The sequence below is a fragment of the Arachis hypogaea genome, chromosome 20 (genome assembly GCF_003086295.3).
Source record: "Arachis hypogaea cultivar Tifrunner chromosome 20, arahy.Tifrunner.gnm2.J5K5, whole genome shotgun sequence".
Classification (NCBI taxonomy): Eukaryota; Viridiplantae; Streptophyta; class Magnoliopsida; order Fabales; family Fabaceae; genus Arachis; species Arachis hypogaea.
Window position 1 is genome coordinate 34,025,586 of NC_092055.1, and position 15,408 is coordinate 34,040,993.

The 15,408-nt window shown below is 36.0% G+C and overlaps 1 non-coding gene across 1 annotated transcript; it reads right to left on the reverse strand.

Annotated features, from left to right (window-relative positions):
- Positions 1-9,008: 9,008 nt before the first annotated feature.
- LOC112788141 (small nucleolar RNA R71) lies at positions 9,009-9,116 on the reverse strand. Its single transcript, XR_003195520.1, has one exon. It is a non-coding gene; the product is annotated as a small nucleolar RNA R71 (small nucleolar RNA).
- Positions 9,117-15,408: the final 6,292 nt, after the last annotated feature.

The window sequence follows — 15,408 nt, forward strand, 5'->3', positions numbered from 1 at the left end:
TTAGGAATTCGAATATGATGCCACTTGTAGCTATTCATGGAGAATATCAGGATAGATTCAGGATTATGAAGATTTAGACCACCAAAATTAATCCAAATGACTAACTCATTCAGTGAAACGTAGTCAGGCCCAACTTTGCTGATATCACCATTGGCAACTCTCTTTGATTTTCATTTTTGCACTTTGCTATTCCAGATTGTATACCAAATTTGTGTGTCATAAAATTTTTGCTTGAAGGCATGTACAACGCAATAGTGTGTCATGGATGGATAATATGCAAAGGCAAAGATTGAGACACATGTTGGTGCTTGAAAAAGACGCGTGGTTGAGGTAATTCACAGACATTGCAAGTTAGGATGTTCTAGATGAGTAGCATGTTCTTGCGGCCTCCATTAGTGAACGTTAGGCAAACATTCCCATGATAAGAACCCACAATGGTAAAATAATTACAGTTTTTTAACTGTGTTGGTAGCGACAATACCTTTGATGCACCTGTTAAAGTATTTTTTTTTTGGAAATAAAGTAAGCTCAACACACTAAAATGGAGCAACAGTAGAAACAACAAGTACTTAATAAAAATACATAAAATTTTTAACTTTCAGCCATGCCATCAACCCCTATGGATCACTCGTAGTCCATTCGTTGTAGCTCAGAATCGTCTTTCTTATTACGAACTCCACACCTGTTTTCTGAGTATTGAAGATCCTAGCATTGCGTTCCGCCCAAATGTTCCAAATAACTGCAAAGAATCCCGGCAACCATTTCTTCTGATCTTGTTTCCGCTTATGCCTACCGGCCCACCGCTCGAACAGTTCCTTTATGGTTCCAGGCATAGACCACACCTCCCCAAAATACCTCAAACAACTACACCACACCTGCCATGTTAGCTCACATCGGAGGAATAAATGCTCCACCGACTCTACCTCCTTGTTGCATAGAACACAGATATTATCACTGGACCTAAGAACGCCTAGTCTAGTCAATCTCTCCTTTGTATTAACACTGAAAATTGCATTATTAATGCTTTTCCATTGAGGGAACCAAATATGCAATAAAAGTGTGTGTTGATTTAGGAAAAAAGTCGGCCAGTATTGCAACAGAAACTTATATTCCTTCAATAAAAGGCACCAATATTTGTTCATGGCTCTACATCTACAGACACATGAACTATCAGTCTTTTTCAAGATGCAGAGTGTAACACCCTATCATCCTAAGCCTTATCTCTAGCCATAAAGCAAATGACGACAAAGTATCACGACTGTTCTAAACACTACAAGAAAAACACTCATTCAAGTACACTTGAAAAGTGTAGCCAAAAGTGAAAAACAATGATGCCTTAGGCTAAGGCTACGCTTTTCGGGTTATGGAGACGCTTTAGTGGGGGATGCCTATTCGGTCGTTGCCTATTCTCAAAGGCTACGCTTTTCTGCACCAAGGGCTACGCTTTTGGCATTTGGGAATAGGGTGCACTTTTCAAGTAATGCTGTCCAGGACTAAAGACTACGCTTTTCAGCTTCCATTTTTACTAGAATAGGCTACGCTTTTCAACGCTACTGCATCACTTGTAAAGCGTAGCCACATTGTATACTATGGCTATCATTTATAAGTGTAGCCATAGGTCCCTCATTGTTTTTTTTTTTATTTTCTGTATATATATATATATATATATATATATATATATATATATAATATTTTAATAATTTTTTGTACAACATAATATTTAATAATATGATTACATATATAATTCTGTATTTTAATTAAATGAGTTAAATATTATAAAATAAAAATAAATACACAATTATACTAAATTAAAAAATATTCTAGCAAAGCAAAGTAAATACATCTAAAGATTCACAAGCACTATAATGATATAGTATATTAGTACATAAAACAATAGATCCAACTATCCAATTGAACAATCATTCAACAATAGAGAAAAAAATGAAACATGTCTAAAATACTAATTTCCATGTATCAATGAATATAAAGAGGATTACAAATTAAATCTCAAATTAAAATAAATAAAAGAAAAGAGAATAAACAAAGACCTTAGTGCCCTGAGTACTAAGTCCCTATCAGTTGTGTGCTTGAAAATCATTTGAACATACTGTACAAAGAAAGAAGATTTTTTTGTTGGAGCCACTTATGTTACCTGCTAGTGCCTTTACAAAGTGCTGAATAAATTCAGAGTGCCTTTCATAAGTGGCGACAGTAATGAGATTACCATCTACCACTGTTCCTGCCATGGTGTCTGGTTCAACCCAATGAGCACCGGAGGCAACTGATGCCAGTTTAACAGGAGAAAAAGCGATGCACTTGTGATCTTTAGCTACACTCGCAGCCACCAGAATCAACTGTCTATGGCAAATGGAAGCAAGCGCTTTTCCAGAACTGAAAAACTTGATCACTAGTGCCACAACAAGAGGATCATGAGCAAGATACTCTGGCGCTCTTCCACCCAGTAACAGCACCCCGTCATAGTTTGCAGCATCAATTGAAGTCTAGTGGGAAGAAATGCTTTTATTAGCAAACATAAGGACACTAACACGTGAAAGGAAAGAAGTTATGGGAGAAAAGATAAAGAACACTTGCAGCCATATTGATGCACCACTATTTCGTGGTACATCTTGTGCTCAATTGAGTGGATTTTATCCACTAAACTCACACTTATTCATATAATTCGCATGTTTTACATTTTCCTTCCTAATTTTATGCTATGATTGAAAACATACTTCTTTGGCCTTAAATTTGCTAATTTTAATCCTCTTTTATTACCATTCAATGCCGTGATATATGTGTTAAGTGTTTTTAGAGTTTATAGGGTAAGAATGGCTTAGAGGATAGAAAGGAAGCAGACAAAAGTGGAAGGAATACAAGAAGTTGAAGCAATTGCTAAGCTGTCAAGCCTGACCTCTTCGTACTAAATCGATCATAACTTAAGCTACAGAGGTCCAAATGAGGCAGTTCTAGTTGCGTTGGAAAGCTAACATCCGGGGCTTCAAAATAATATGCAATTTCCCATAGTTTCCATGCAGTTAAGTGACACGCACGCGTGCATCACGCGTACGCGTGACCTTGCAAAAGTTCATCGACGCGTACGCGTAGGCGACGCGTATGCGTGACAAAGCCACGTGCTGGAGGTATCAGAAATCGCTTGGGGCAATTTCTAGGCTGTTTTTTGCCCAATTTCAAGCCCAAAAAACACAGATTAGAGGCTGCAGAGTGGGGAATCACATTCATTCATTCATACAACTTTCATTCACATAATATTAGGTTTTAGATGTAGTTTTCTAGAGAGAGAGGAGAGCCTCTATCTAGGTTTTAGGATTCGTAGCTTTAATTTTTCTCAAATTCAGATTTCTATTTTACTTTAATTTAGTTTTCTTCTACTCTTATTAGTTCTAGCACTTTATTTTATCTATTTCTCTTGTTGGTATATTTATTTTCCCAATTTAATTTATGAACTCTTCATGTTAGATTCAATTTCCTATTTAATACAATTTGAGGTATTTCATGTTTATTGCTTCTTGCTCTATTTGTTATCATTGGTTTTGCAATTGTTGGTTTTAGTATTTACATTCTCTTATTGCTTTTCTATGCTTTTATGTTATGTCTTCCAAGTATTTGACAAAATGCTTGGTTGGGTTTTAGAGTAGATTTTCCTCCTCTTGGCTATGGTTGAGTAATTGGAAACTCTTGAGTTATCAAACTCCTTTACTGATTGATAATTGAAAGTTGCTAGTTGATTTGGATCCCTCTAAAGCTAGTCTTTCCTTAGGAGTTGACTAGGACCTGAGGAATCAAATTGATTCATCCACTTGACTTTCCTTCATAGTTAAAGGTTAACTAAGTGGGAGAAATGGACAATTGATGTCACAATTGATAAGGATAGCTAGGATAGAACTTCTAATTCTCATACCTTGCCAAGAGCTCTATTAGCTATTAGTTTAATTCTTGCAATTTACTTTTCTTGTTACTTATTCAAAACCCCAAAAAGATACAATCTCATAACCAATTATAAGTACACTTCCCTGCAATTCCTTGAGAGACGACCCGAGATTTGAATACTTTGGTTATTATTTTTATAAAGGGTTGTTACTTGTGACAACAAAATTTTTGTATGAAAGGATTTTCTTTGTTGATTTAGAAACTATACTAGCAACGAGAATTTATTGTGAAATTCTTTACTAGCAAAAATCCGTTCGTCACATACCCATCCTTCAAATTTTCATGATTGCATCACAAGCAAAAATAAAGAACACTTCATGTATCATTTCATATCTAGTACCCATTACACATTCCAACTTCAAAGGCATAGTGACCAAATCATGAGAAAGGCAACCCATATGTTGTGAAGGTTTCATACTATATTTTATAAAATCAGATGTATAACACTATAACCAACCACAGAATATACATGATCACGTTGTAACAAGTTATAGTGTTTAAAAAGATAAATATAACACAATGAAGACTACAAACCTAGTTCCAGCATAATGACGTGATTGCCTTGCAATGAGCGCAAGTAAGAAATACTGCCCAGATATCGTTAGTGTGTCCTAGAAAAGCCACAAGTTAAGTACCATAATGTTACTTTGGCATAGCAGGGATTTGGCAAATTGTAAAGTGACCAAATATTTAACAAGATTACTCAACTAGCTTAACAGTATTCAATGGATTTTTAAAGTGTCGTTCATCTCACCTGTTTAAAATAGCCATAAACTAGAGCAACTGTCCAAAGAGTACTCTGGAGGTGATTCCTAATTCCTCGTTTCAAGAATTCATTCCTGATGAGCGGATAATTTATACGCTTTTTGGCATTGTTTTTAGTATGTTTTTAGTAGGATCTAGTTACTTTTAGGGATGTTTTCATTAGTTTTTATGTTAAATTCACATTTCTGGACTTTACTATGAGTTTGTGTATTTTTCTGTGATTTCAGGTATTTTCTGGCTGAAATTGAGGGACTTGAGCAAAAATCAGATTCAGAGGTTGAAGAAGGACTACTGATGCTGTTGGATTCTGACCTCCCTGCACTCAAAGTGGATTTTCTTGAGCTACAAAACTCAAAATGGCGCGCTTTTAATTGCGTTGGAAAGTAGACATCCAGGGCTTTCCAGAAATATATAATAGTCCATACTTTGGCCGAGTTTAGATGATGCAAAAGGGCGTTGAACGCCAGTTCTATGCTGCAGTCTGGAGTTAAATGCCAGAAACACGTTACGAACCAGAGTTAAACGCCAGAAACACGTTACGAACCAGAGTTGAACGCCAGAAACACATTACAACCTGGCGTTCAACTCCAGAAAGAGCCTCTGCACGTGTAACATTCAAGCTCAGCCCAAGCACACACCAAGTGGGCCCCGGAAGTGGATTTATGCATCAATTACTTACTTCTGTAAACCCTGGTAACTAGTTTAGTATAAATAGGACTTTTTACTATTGTATTAGAGATCTTTGGGACATCTGGTTCTTAGATCATGGGAGCTGGCCATTCGGCCATACCTGAACCTTTCACTTATGTATTTTTAACGGTAGAGTATCTACACTCCATAGATTAAGGTGTGGAGCTCTGCTGTTCCTCATGAATTAATGCAAAGTACTACTGTTTTTCTATTCAATTCAACTTATTCCGCTTCTAAGATATTCATTCGCACTTCAACATGAATGTGATGAACGTGACAATCATCATCATTCCCCCATGAACGCGTGCCTGACAACCACTTCTGTTCCACCTTAGATTGGATGATTATCTCTTGGATCTCTTAATCAGAATCTTCGTGGTATAAGCTAGATTGATGGCGGCATTCATGAGAATCCGGAAAGTCTAAACCTTGTCTGTGGTATTCCGAGTAGGATTCTGGGATTGAATGACTGTGACGAACTTCAAACTCGTGAGTGCTGGGCGTAGTGACAGACGCAAAAGGAAGGTAAATCCTATTCCAGTATGATCGAGAACCTCAGATGATTAGCCGTGCCGTGACATAGCATTTGGACCATTTTCACAAGAGGATGGGATGCAGCCATTGACCACGGTGATGCCTCCAGATGATTAGCCATGTAGTGACAGCGCATCGGACCATTTTCACAGAGAGGATGAAAAGTAGCCATTAACAATGGTGATGTCCTTATATAAAGCCAGCCATGGAAAGGAGTAAGATTGATTGGATGAAGACAGCAGGAAAGCAGAAGTTCAGAGGAACGAACGCATCTCCATACACTTATCTGAAATTCTCACCAATGATATACATAAGTATTTCTATCTTTATTTTTTGTCTATTTATTATTTATTTTCGAAAACTCCATAATCAATTATTATCCGCCTGACTGAGATTTACAAGATGACCATAGCTTGCTTCATACCAACAATCTCCGTGGGATCGACCCTTACTCACGTAAGGTTTTATTACTTGGACGACCCAGTGCACTTGCTGGTTAGTTGTATCGAAGTTGTGAATCAAAAACGATTTATTAAGACGTGCGTACAGAGTTTTTGGCGCCGTTGCCTGAGATCACAATTTCGTGCACCAAGTTTTTGGCGCCGTTGCCGGGGATCACAATTTCATGCACCAAGTTTTTGGCGCCGTTGCCGGGGATTGTTCGAGTTTGGACAACTGACGGTTAATCGTGTTGCTCAGATTAGGTAATTTTCTTTTTGTTTTATTTTCAAAAAAAAATTTCAAAAAAAAAAATTTTCAAAAATCTTTCAAAAATTTCTCATCTGTTTTCAAAAATTATTCTAAAATTTTTTTAAGAATGAATTCTAGTGTTTCATGAAGCATGTTGAAGCCTGACTGGCTGTAAAGCCATGTCTAAATTCATTTGGACTGGGGCTTCCAACCCAACATTATCAAGAGCAAGCTAGTTGTTGCTAATCCACCTGCTGCTGTTCCAGATCCAAAAGATTTACATGCTAAAGCTTGACTGGCTATTAAGCCATGTCTAACCCTCAGATTGGAGCTTTAGAATAAGAGTGCAAGATTCCTGAAATTCATATTAAAAATTTTGGAATCCTTATTTTTCTTTTTCACACTAATTTTCGAAAAATATAAAATAAAAATACAAAAAATTCACAAAATCATAAAAAATCAAAAATATTTTGTGTTTCTTGTTTGAGTCTTGAGTCAATTTCAAGTTTGGTGTCAACTGCATTTTTTCTAAAAATTCTCTGCATTTTTCGAAAATTCATGCATTCATAGTGTTCTTCATGATCTTCAAGTTGTTCTTGATAAACCTTCTTGATTGATCTTCATATTATATTGTTTTGTGTTGTATGGTGTTTTTCATATGCATTCTTGAATTCTTAGTGTCTAAGCATTAAAGATTTCTAAGTTTGGTGTCTTGCATGTTTTCTTTGGATAAAAAAATTTTTCAAAAATAAGTTCTTGGTGTTCATCTTGATCTTCAAAGTGTTCTTGGTGTTCATCTTCACATTCATAGCATTCTTGCATGCATTCATCATTTTGATCTAAAAATTTTCATGCATTGAGTCTTTTTCATGTTTTTCTCTTTCATCATTGAAAATTTAAAAATCAAAAAAAAATATCTTCCCCTTTTTCACTTATAAATTTCGAAAATTTGGATTGACTTCTTCAAAAAAATTTTAAAAATCTAGTTGTTTTTATGAGTCAAATCAAATTTTCAATTTAAAAATCTTATCTTTTTCAAAATATTTTTCAAAAATCAAATCTTTTTCATTTTTCTTAGTTATTTTCGAAAATTTTAAAAATATTTTTCAAAAATCTTTTTCTTATCTTTATCACATAATTTTCGAAAATAACATCATCAATTAATGTTTTGATTCAAAAATTTCAAGCTTGTTACTTGCTTGTTAAGAAAGATTCAAACTTTAAGTTCTAGAATCATATCTTGTGATTTCTTGTGAATCAAGTCATTAATTGTGATTTTAAAAATCAAATCTTTTTCAAAACTAATTTCAATCATATATTTTCAAAAATATCTTTTTATCTTATATTTTTCAAAATCATATCTTTTTCAAAAATTTGATTTTAAAATATCTTTTCTAGCTTCTTGTCTTCTTATCTTTTCAAAATTGATTTTCAAATTTGTTTCAACTAACTAACTAACTTTTTGTATGTTTCTTATCTTTTTCAAAACTACCTAACTAACCCTCTCTCTCTAATTTTCGAAAATATCTCCCTCTTTTTCAAAAATTCTTTTTAATTAACTAATTGTTTCAAAGTTCAATTTTAATTTATTTCTTCCTTTAATTTTCGAAAATCACTAACCATTTTTCAAAAATAATTTTCGAAAATTCTCTTTCTCTCTCATCTCCTTCTATTTATTTATTCATCTACTAACACTTCTCTTCATCTCACATCTCTGCTCTCCTCACCCTTGTGTTTCTTTCCTTACATTACATTCTTTTCTTCTTCTTTTCTTCTACTCACACAGGGACCTCTATACTGTGGTAAAAAGGATCCCTATTATTATTTTTCTGTTCCCTCTTTTTCATATGAGCAGGAGCAAGGACAAGAATATTCTTGTTGAAGGAGATCCAGAACCTGAAAGGACTCTGAAGAGGAAACTAAGAGAAGCTAAATTACAACAACCCAGCAAGCACCTTTCAGAAATTTTCGAACAAGAAGAGGAGATGGCAACCGAAAATAATAATAATGCAAGGAGGATGCTTAGTGAGTTTACTGCACCTAATTCCAATTTACATGGAAGAAGCATCTCCATCCCTACCATTGGAGCAAACAACTTTGAGCTGAAACCTCAATTAGTTTCTCTGATGCAGCAGAACTGCAAGTTTCATGGACTTCCATCTGAAGATCCTTTTCAGTTCTTAACTGAATTTTTGCAGATCTGTGATACTGTTAAGACTAATGGAGTAGATCCTGAAGTCTACAGGCTCATGCTTTTCCCTTTTGCTGTAAGAGACAGAGCTAGAGTGTGGTTGGACTCTCAACCCAAAGATAGCCTGAACTCTTGGGATAAGCTGGTAACGGCTTTCTTAGCCAAGTTCTTTCCTCCTCAAAAGCTGAGCAAGCTTAGAGTGGATGTTCAAACCTTCAGACAGAAAGAAGGTGAATCCCTCTATGAAGCTTGGAAGAGATACAAGCAACTGACCAAAAAGTGTCCTTCTGACATGCTTTCAGAATGGACCATCCTGGATATATTCTATGATGGTCTGTCTGAATTAGCTAAGATGTCATTGGATACTTCTGTAGGTGGATCCATTCACCTAAAGAAAATGCCTGCAGAAGCTCAAGAACTCATTGACATGGTTGCTAATAACCAGTTCATGTACACTTCTGAGAGGAACCCTGTGAGTAATGGGACGCCTCAGAAGAAGGGAATTCTTGAAATTGATACTCTGAATGCCATATTGGCCCAGAATAAAATATTGACTCAGCAAGTCAATATGATTTCTCAGAGTCTGAATGGAATGCAAGCTGCATCCAACAGTACTCAAGAGGCATCTTCTGAAGAAGAAGCTTATGATCCTAAGAACCCTGCAATAGCAGAGGTAAATTACATGGGTGAACCCTGTGGAAACACCTATAACCCCTCATGGAGAAATCACCCAAATCTCTCATGGAAGGATCAACAAAAGCCTCAACAAGGCTTTAATAATGGTGGAAGAAATAGGTTTAGCAATAGCAAGCCTTTTCCATCATCCACTCAGCAACAGACAGAGAACTCTGAACAAAGTATCTCTAATTTAGCAAACTTAGTCTCTGATCTATCTAAGGCCACTCTGAGTTTCATGAATGAAACAAGGTCCTCCATTAGAAATTTGAAGGCACAAGTGGGCCAGCTGAGTAAGAAGATCACTGAAACCCCTCCTAGTGCTCTCCCAAGCAATACAGAAGAAAATCCAAAAGGAGAGTGCAAGGCCATTGATATAACCATCATGGCCGAATCCAAGGAGGAAGGGGAGGACGTGAATCCCAAGGAGGAAGACCTCCTGGGACGTCCAGTAATCAATAAGGAGCTTCCCTCTGAGGAACCAAAGGAATCTGAGACTCATCTAGAGACCATAGAGATTCCATTGAACCTCCTTATGCCATTCATGAGTTCTGATGAGTATTCTTCTTCTGAAGAGAATGAGGATGTTACTGAAGAGCAAGTTGCCAATTTCCTTGGTGCAATCATGAAGCTGAATGCCAATTTATTTGGTAAAGAGACTTGGGGAGATGAACCTCCCCTGTTTGCCAATGAACTAAATGCATTGGATCAACTAAGATTGCCTCAGAAGAAAAAGGATTGATGAGGGGATAATTTATACGCTTTTTGGCATTGTTTTTAGTATGTTTTTAGTAGGATCTAGTTACTTTTAGGGATGTTTTTATTAGTTTTTATGTTAAATTCACATTTCTGGACTTTACTATGAGTTTGTGTGTTTTTCTGTGATTTCAGGTATTTTCTGGCTGAAATTGAGGAACTTGAGCAAAAATCAGATTCAGAGGTTGAAGAAGGACTACTGATGTTGTTGGATTCTGACCTCCCTGCACTAAAAGTGGATTTTCTGAAGCTATAGAACTCAAAATGGAGCGCTTCCAATTGCTTTGGAAAGTAGACATCCAGGGCTTTCTAGCAATATATAATAGTCCATACTTTAGCCGAGTTTAGATGATGCAAAAGGGCGTTGAACGCCAGTTCTACACTGCAGTCTGGAGTTAAACGCCAGAAATACGTCACAAACCAGAGTTGAACGCCAGAAACACGTTACAACCTGGCATTCAACTCCAGAAAGAGCCTCTGCACATGTAACATTCAAGCTCAGCCCAAGCACACACCAAGTGGGCCCCGGAAGTGGATTTATGCATCAATTACTTATCTCTGTAAACCCTAGTAACTAGTTTAGTATAAATAGGACTTTTTACTATTGTATTAGACATCTTATGATTTTTAGTTCATCTTTGGATCATATTGATCACGTTTTGGGGGCTGGCCTCTCGGCCATGCCTGAACCTTTCACTTATGTATTTCCAAACGGTAGAGTTTCTGCACTCCATAGATTAAGGTGTGGAGCTCTGCTGTTCCTCATGAATTAATGCAAAGTACTACTGTTTTTCTATTCAATTCAACTTCTTCCGCTTCTAAGATATTCATTCGCACTTCAACATGAATGTGATGAACGTGACAATCATCATCATTCCCCCACGAATGCGTGCCTGACAACCACTTCTGTTCCACCTTAGATTGGATGATTATCTCTTGGATCTCTTAATCAGAATCTTCGTGGTATAAGCTAGATTGATGGCGGCATTCATGAGAATCCGAAAAGTCTAAACCTTGTCTGTGGTATTCCGAGTAGGATTCTGGGATTGAATGACTGTGATGAACTTCAAACTCGCGAGTGCTGGGCGTAGTGACAGACGCAAAAGGAGGGTGAATCCTATTCCAGTATGATCGAGAACCTCAGATGATTAGTCGTGCCGTGACAAAGCATTTGGACCATTTTCACAAGAGGATAGGATGCAGCCATTGACCACGGTGATGCCTCCAGATGATTAGCCATGCAGTGACAGCGCATCGGACCATTTTCACAGAGAGGATGAAAAGTAGCCATTGACAATGGTGATGTCCTTACATAAAGCCAGCCATAGAAAGGAGTAAGACTGATTGGATGAAGATAGCAGGAAAGCAGAGGTTCAGATGAACGAACGCATCTCTATATGCTTATTTGAAATTCCCACCAATAAATTACATAAGTATTTCTATCTTTATTCTCTGTTTATTTATTATTATTTTCGAAAACTCCATAACCATTTGATATCCGCCTGACTGAGATCTACAATATGACCATAGCTTGCTTTATACCAACAATCTCCATGGGATCGACCCTTACTCATGTAAGGTTTATTACTTGGACGACCCAGTGCACTTGCTAGTTAGTTGTATCGAAGTTGTGAATGAAAAACGATTTATTAAGACGTGCGTACAGAGTTTTTGGCGCCGTTGCCTGAGATCACAATTTCGTGCACCAAGTTTTTGGCGCCGTTGCCGGGGATTGTTCGAGTTTGGACAACTGACGGTTCATCGTGTTGCTCAGATTAGGTAATTTTCTTTTTGTTTTATTTTCAAAAAAAATTTTCAAAAATCTTTCAAAAATTTCTCATCTGTTTTCGAAAATTATTCTAAAATTTTTTTTTAAGAATGAATTCTAGTGTTTCATAAAGCATGTTGAAGCCTGACTGGCTGTAAAGCCATGTCTAAATTCATTTGGACTAGGGCTTCCAACCCAACATTATCAAGAGCAAGCTAGTTGTTGCTAATCCACCTGCTGCTGTTCCAGATCCAAAAGATTTACATGCTAAAGCTTGACTGGCTATTAAGCCATGTCTAACCCTCAGATTGGAGCTTTAGAATAAGAGTGCAAGATTTCTGGAATTCATATTAAAAATTTTGGAATCCTTATTTTTCTTTTTCACACTAATTTTCGAAAAATATAAAATAAAAATACAAAAAATTCACAACATCATAAAAAATCAAAAAAAAATTTGTGTTTCTTGTTTGAATCTTGAGTCAATTTCAAGTTTGGTGTCAACTGCATTTTTTCTAAAAATTCTCTGCATTTTTCGAAAATTCATGCATTCATAGTGTTCTTCATGATCTTCAAGTTGTTCTTGATAAACCTTCTTGATTGATCTTCATATTATATTGTTTTGTGTTGTATGGTGTTTTTCATATGCATTCTTGAATTCTTAGTGTCTAAGCATTAAAGATTTCTAAGTTTGGTGTCTTGCATGTTTTCTTTGCATAAAAAAATTTTCAAAAATAAGTTCTTGGTGTTCATCTTGATCTTCAAAGTGTTCTTGGTGTTCATCTTCACATTCATAGCATTCTTGCATGCATTCATCATTTTGATCTAAAAATTTTCATGCATTGAGTCTTTTTCATGTTTTTCTCTTTCATCATTGAAAATTCAAAAATCAAAAAAAAAATATCTTCCCCTTTTTCACTCATAAATTTCGAAAATTTGGATTGACTTTTTCAAAAAATTTTTTAAAATTCAATTGTTTCTTATGAGTCAAATCAAATTTTCAATTTAAAAAACTTATCTTTTTCAAAATCTTTTTCAAAAATCAAATCTTTTTCATTTTTCTTATTTATTCTCGAAAATTTTAAAAATATTTTTCAAAAATCTTTTTCTTAATTTTATCTCATAATTTTCGAAAATATCATCAACAATTAATGTTTTGATTCAAAAATATCAAGTTTGTTACTTACTTGTTAAGAGAGATTCAAACTTTAAGTTCTAGAATCATATCTTGTGATTTCTTGTGAATCAAGTCATTAATTGTGATTTTAAAAATCAAATCTTTTTCAAAACTAATTTCAATCATATCTTTTCAAAAATATCTTTTTATCTTATCTTTTTCAAAATCATATCTTTTCCAAAAATTTGATTTTAAAATATCTTTTCTAACTTCTTATCTTCTTATCTTTTCAAAATTGATTTTCAAATTTGTTTCAACTAACTAACTAACTTTTTGTTTGTTTCTTATCTTTTTCAAAACTACCTAACTAACCCTCTCTCTCTAATTTTCGAAAATATCTCCCTCTTTTTCAAAAATTCTTTTTAATTAACTAATTGTTTCAAAATTCAATTTTAATTTATTTCTTCTTTTAATTTTCGAAAATCACTAACCATTTTTCAAAAATAATTTTCGAAAATTCTCTTTCTCTCTCATCTCCTTCTATTTATTTATTCATCTACTAGCACTTCTCTTCATCTCACATCACTGCTCTTATCCTCACCCTTGTGTTTGGATTATCCATTCTTCTTCACTCTTATTCCCGTTTCTTCTTCTACTAACAACAAGGGAACCTCTATACTGTGGTAAAAAGGATCCCTATTATTATTTTCTGTTCCCCTCTTTTTCATATGAGCAGGAGCAAGGACAAGAACATTCTTGTTGAAGTAGATCCTGAACCTGAAAGGACTCTGAAAAGGAAACTAAGAGAAGCTAAAATACAACAATCCAGAGATAACCTTACAAAAATTTTCGAACAGGAAGGGGATATGGCAGCCGAAAATAATAATAATGCAAGGAGGATGCTTGGTGACTTTACTGCACCTAATTCCAATTTACATGGAAGAAGCATCTCCATCCCTGCCATTGGAGCAAACAACTTTGAGCTGAAACCTCAGCAAGTTTCTCTAATGCAACAAAATTGCAAGTTTCATGGACTTTCATCTGAAGATCCTTTTCAGTTCTTAACTGAATTCTTGCAGATCTGTGATACTGTTAAGACTAATGGAGTAGATCCTGAAGTCTACAGGCTCATGCTTTTTCCTTTTGCTGTAAGAGACAGAGCTAGAGTGTGGTTGGACTCTCAACCCAAAGATAGCTTGAACTCTTGGGATAAGCTGGTCACGGCTTTCTTAGCCAAGTTCTTTCCTCCTCAAAAGCTGAGCAAGCTTAGAGTGGATGTTCAAACCTTCAGACAAAAAGAAGGTGAATCCCTATATGAAGCTTGGGAGAGATACAAGCAACTGACCAAAAAGTGTCCTTCTGACATGCTTTCAGAATGGACCATCCTGGATATATTCTATGATGATCTGTCTGAATTAGCTAAGATGTCATTGAATACTTCTGCTGGTGGATCCATTCACCTAAAAAAAATGCCTGCAGAAGCTCAGGAACTCATTGACATGGTTGCTAATAACCAGTTCATGTACACTTCTGAGAGGAATCCTGTGGGTAATGGGACGCCTCAGAAAAAGGGAGTTCTTGAAATTGATACTCTGAATGCCATATTGGCTCAGAACAAAATATTGACTCAGCAAGTCAATATGATTTTTCAGAGTCTGAATGGAATGCAAGCTGCATCCAACGGTACTCAAGAGGCGCCTTCTGAAGAAGAGGCTTATGATCCTGAGAACCCTGCAATAGCAGAGGTGAATTACATGGGTGAACCATATGGAAACACCTATAATCCCTCATGGAGAAATCACCCAAATCTCTCATGGAAGGATCAACAAAAGCCTCAACAAGGCTTTAATAATGGTGGAAGAAATAGGTTTAACAATAGTAAACCTTTTCCATCATCCACTCAGCAACAGACAGAGAACTCTGAACAAAATACCTCTAATTTAGCAAATTTAGTCTCTGATCTATCTAAGGCCACTGTAAGTTTCATGAATGAAACAAGGTCCTCCATTAGAAATTTGGAGGCACAAGTGGGCCAGCTGAGTAAGAGGATCACTGAAATCCCTCCTAGTACTCTCCCAAACAATACAGAAGAAAATCCAAAAGGAGAGTTCAAGGCCATTGATATAACCATCATGGCCGAATCCAAAGAGGAAGGGGAGGACGTGAATCCCAAGGAGGAAGACCTCCTGGGACGTCCAGTGATCAACAAGGAGTTTCCATTTGAGGAACCAAAGGACTCCGAGGCTCATCTAGAGACCATAGAGATTCCATTGAACC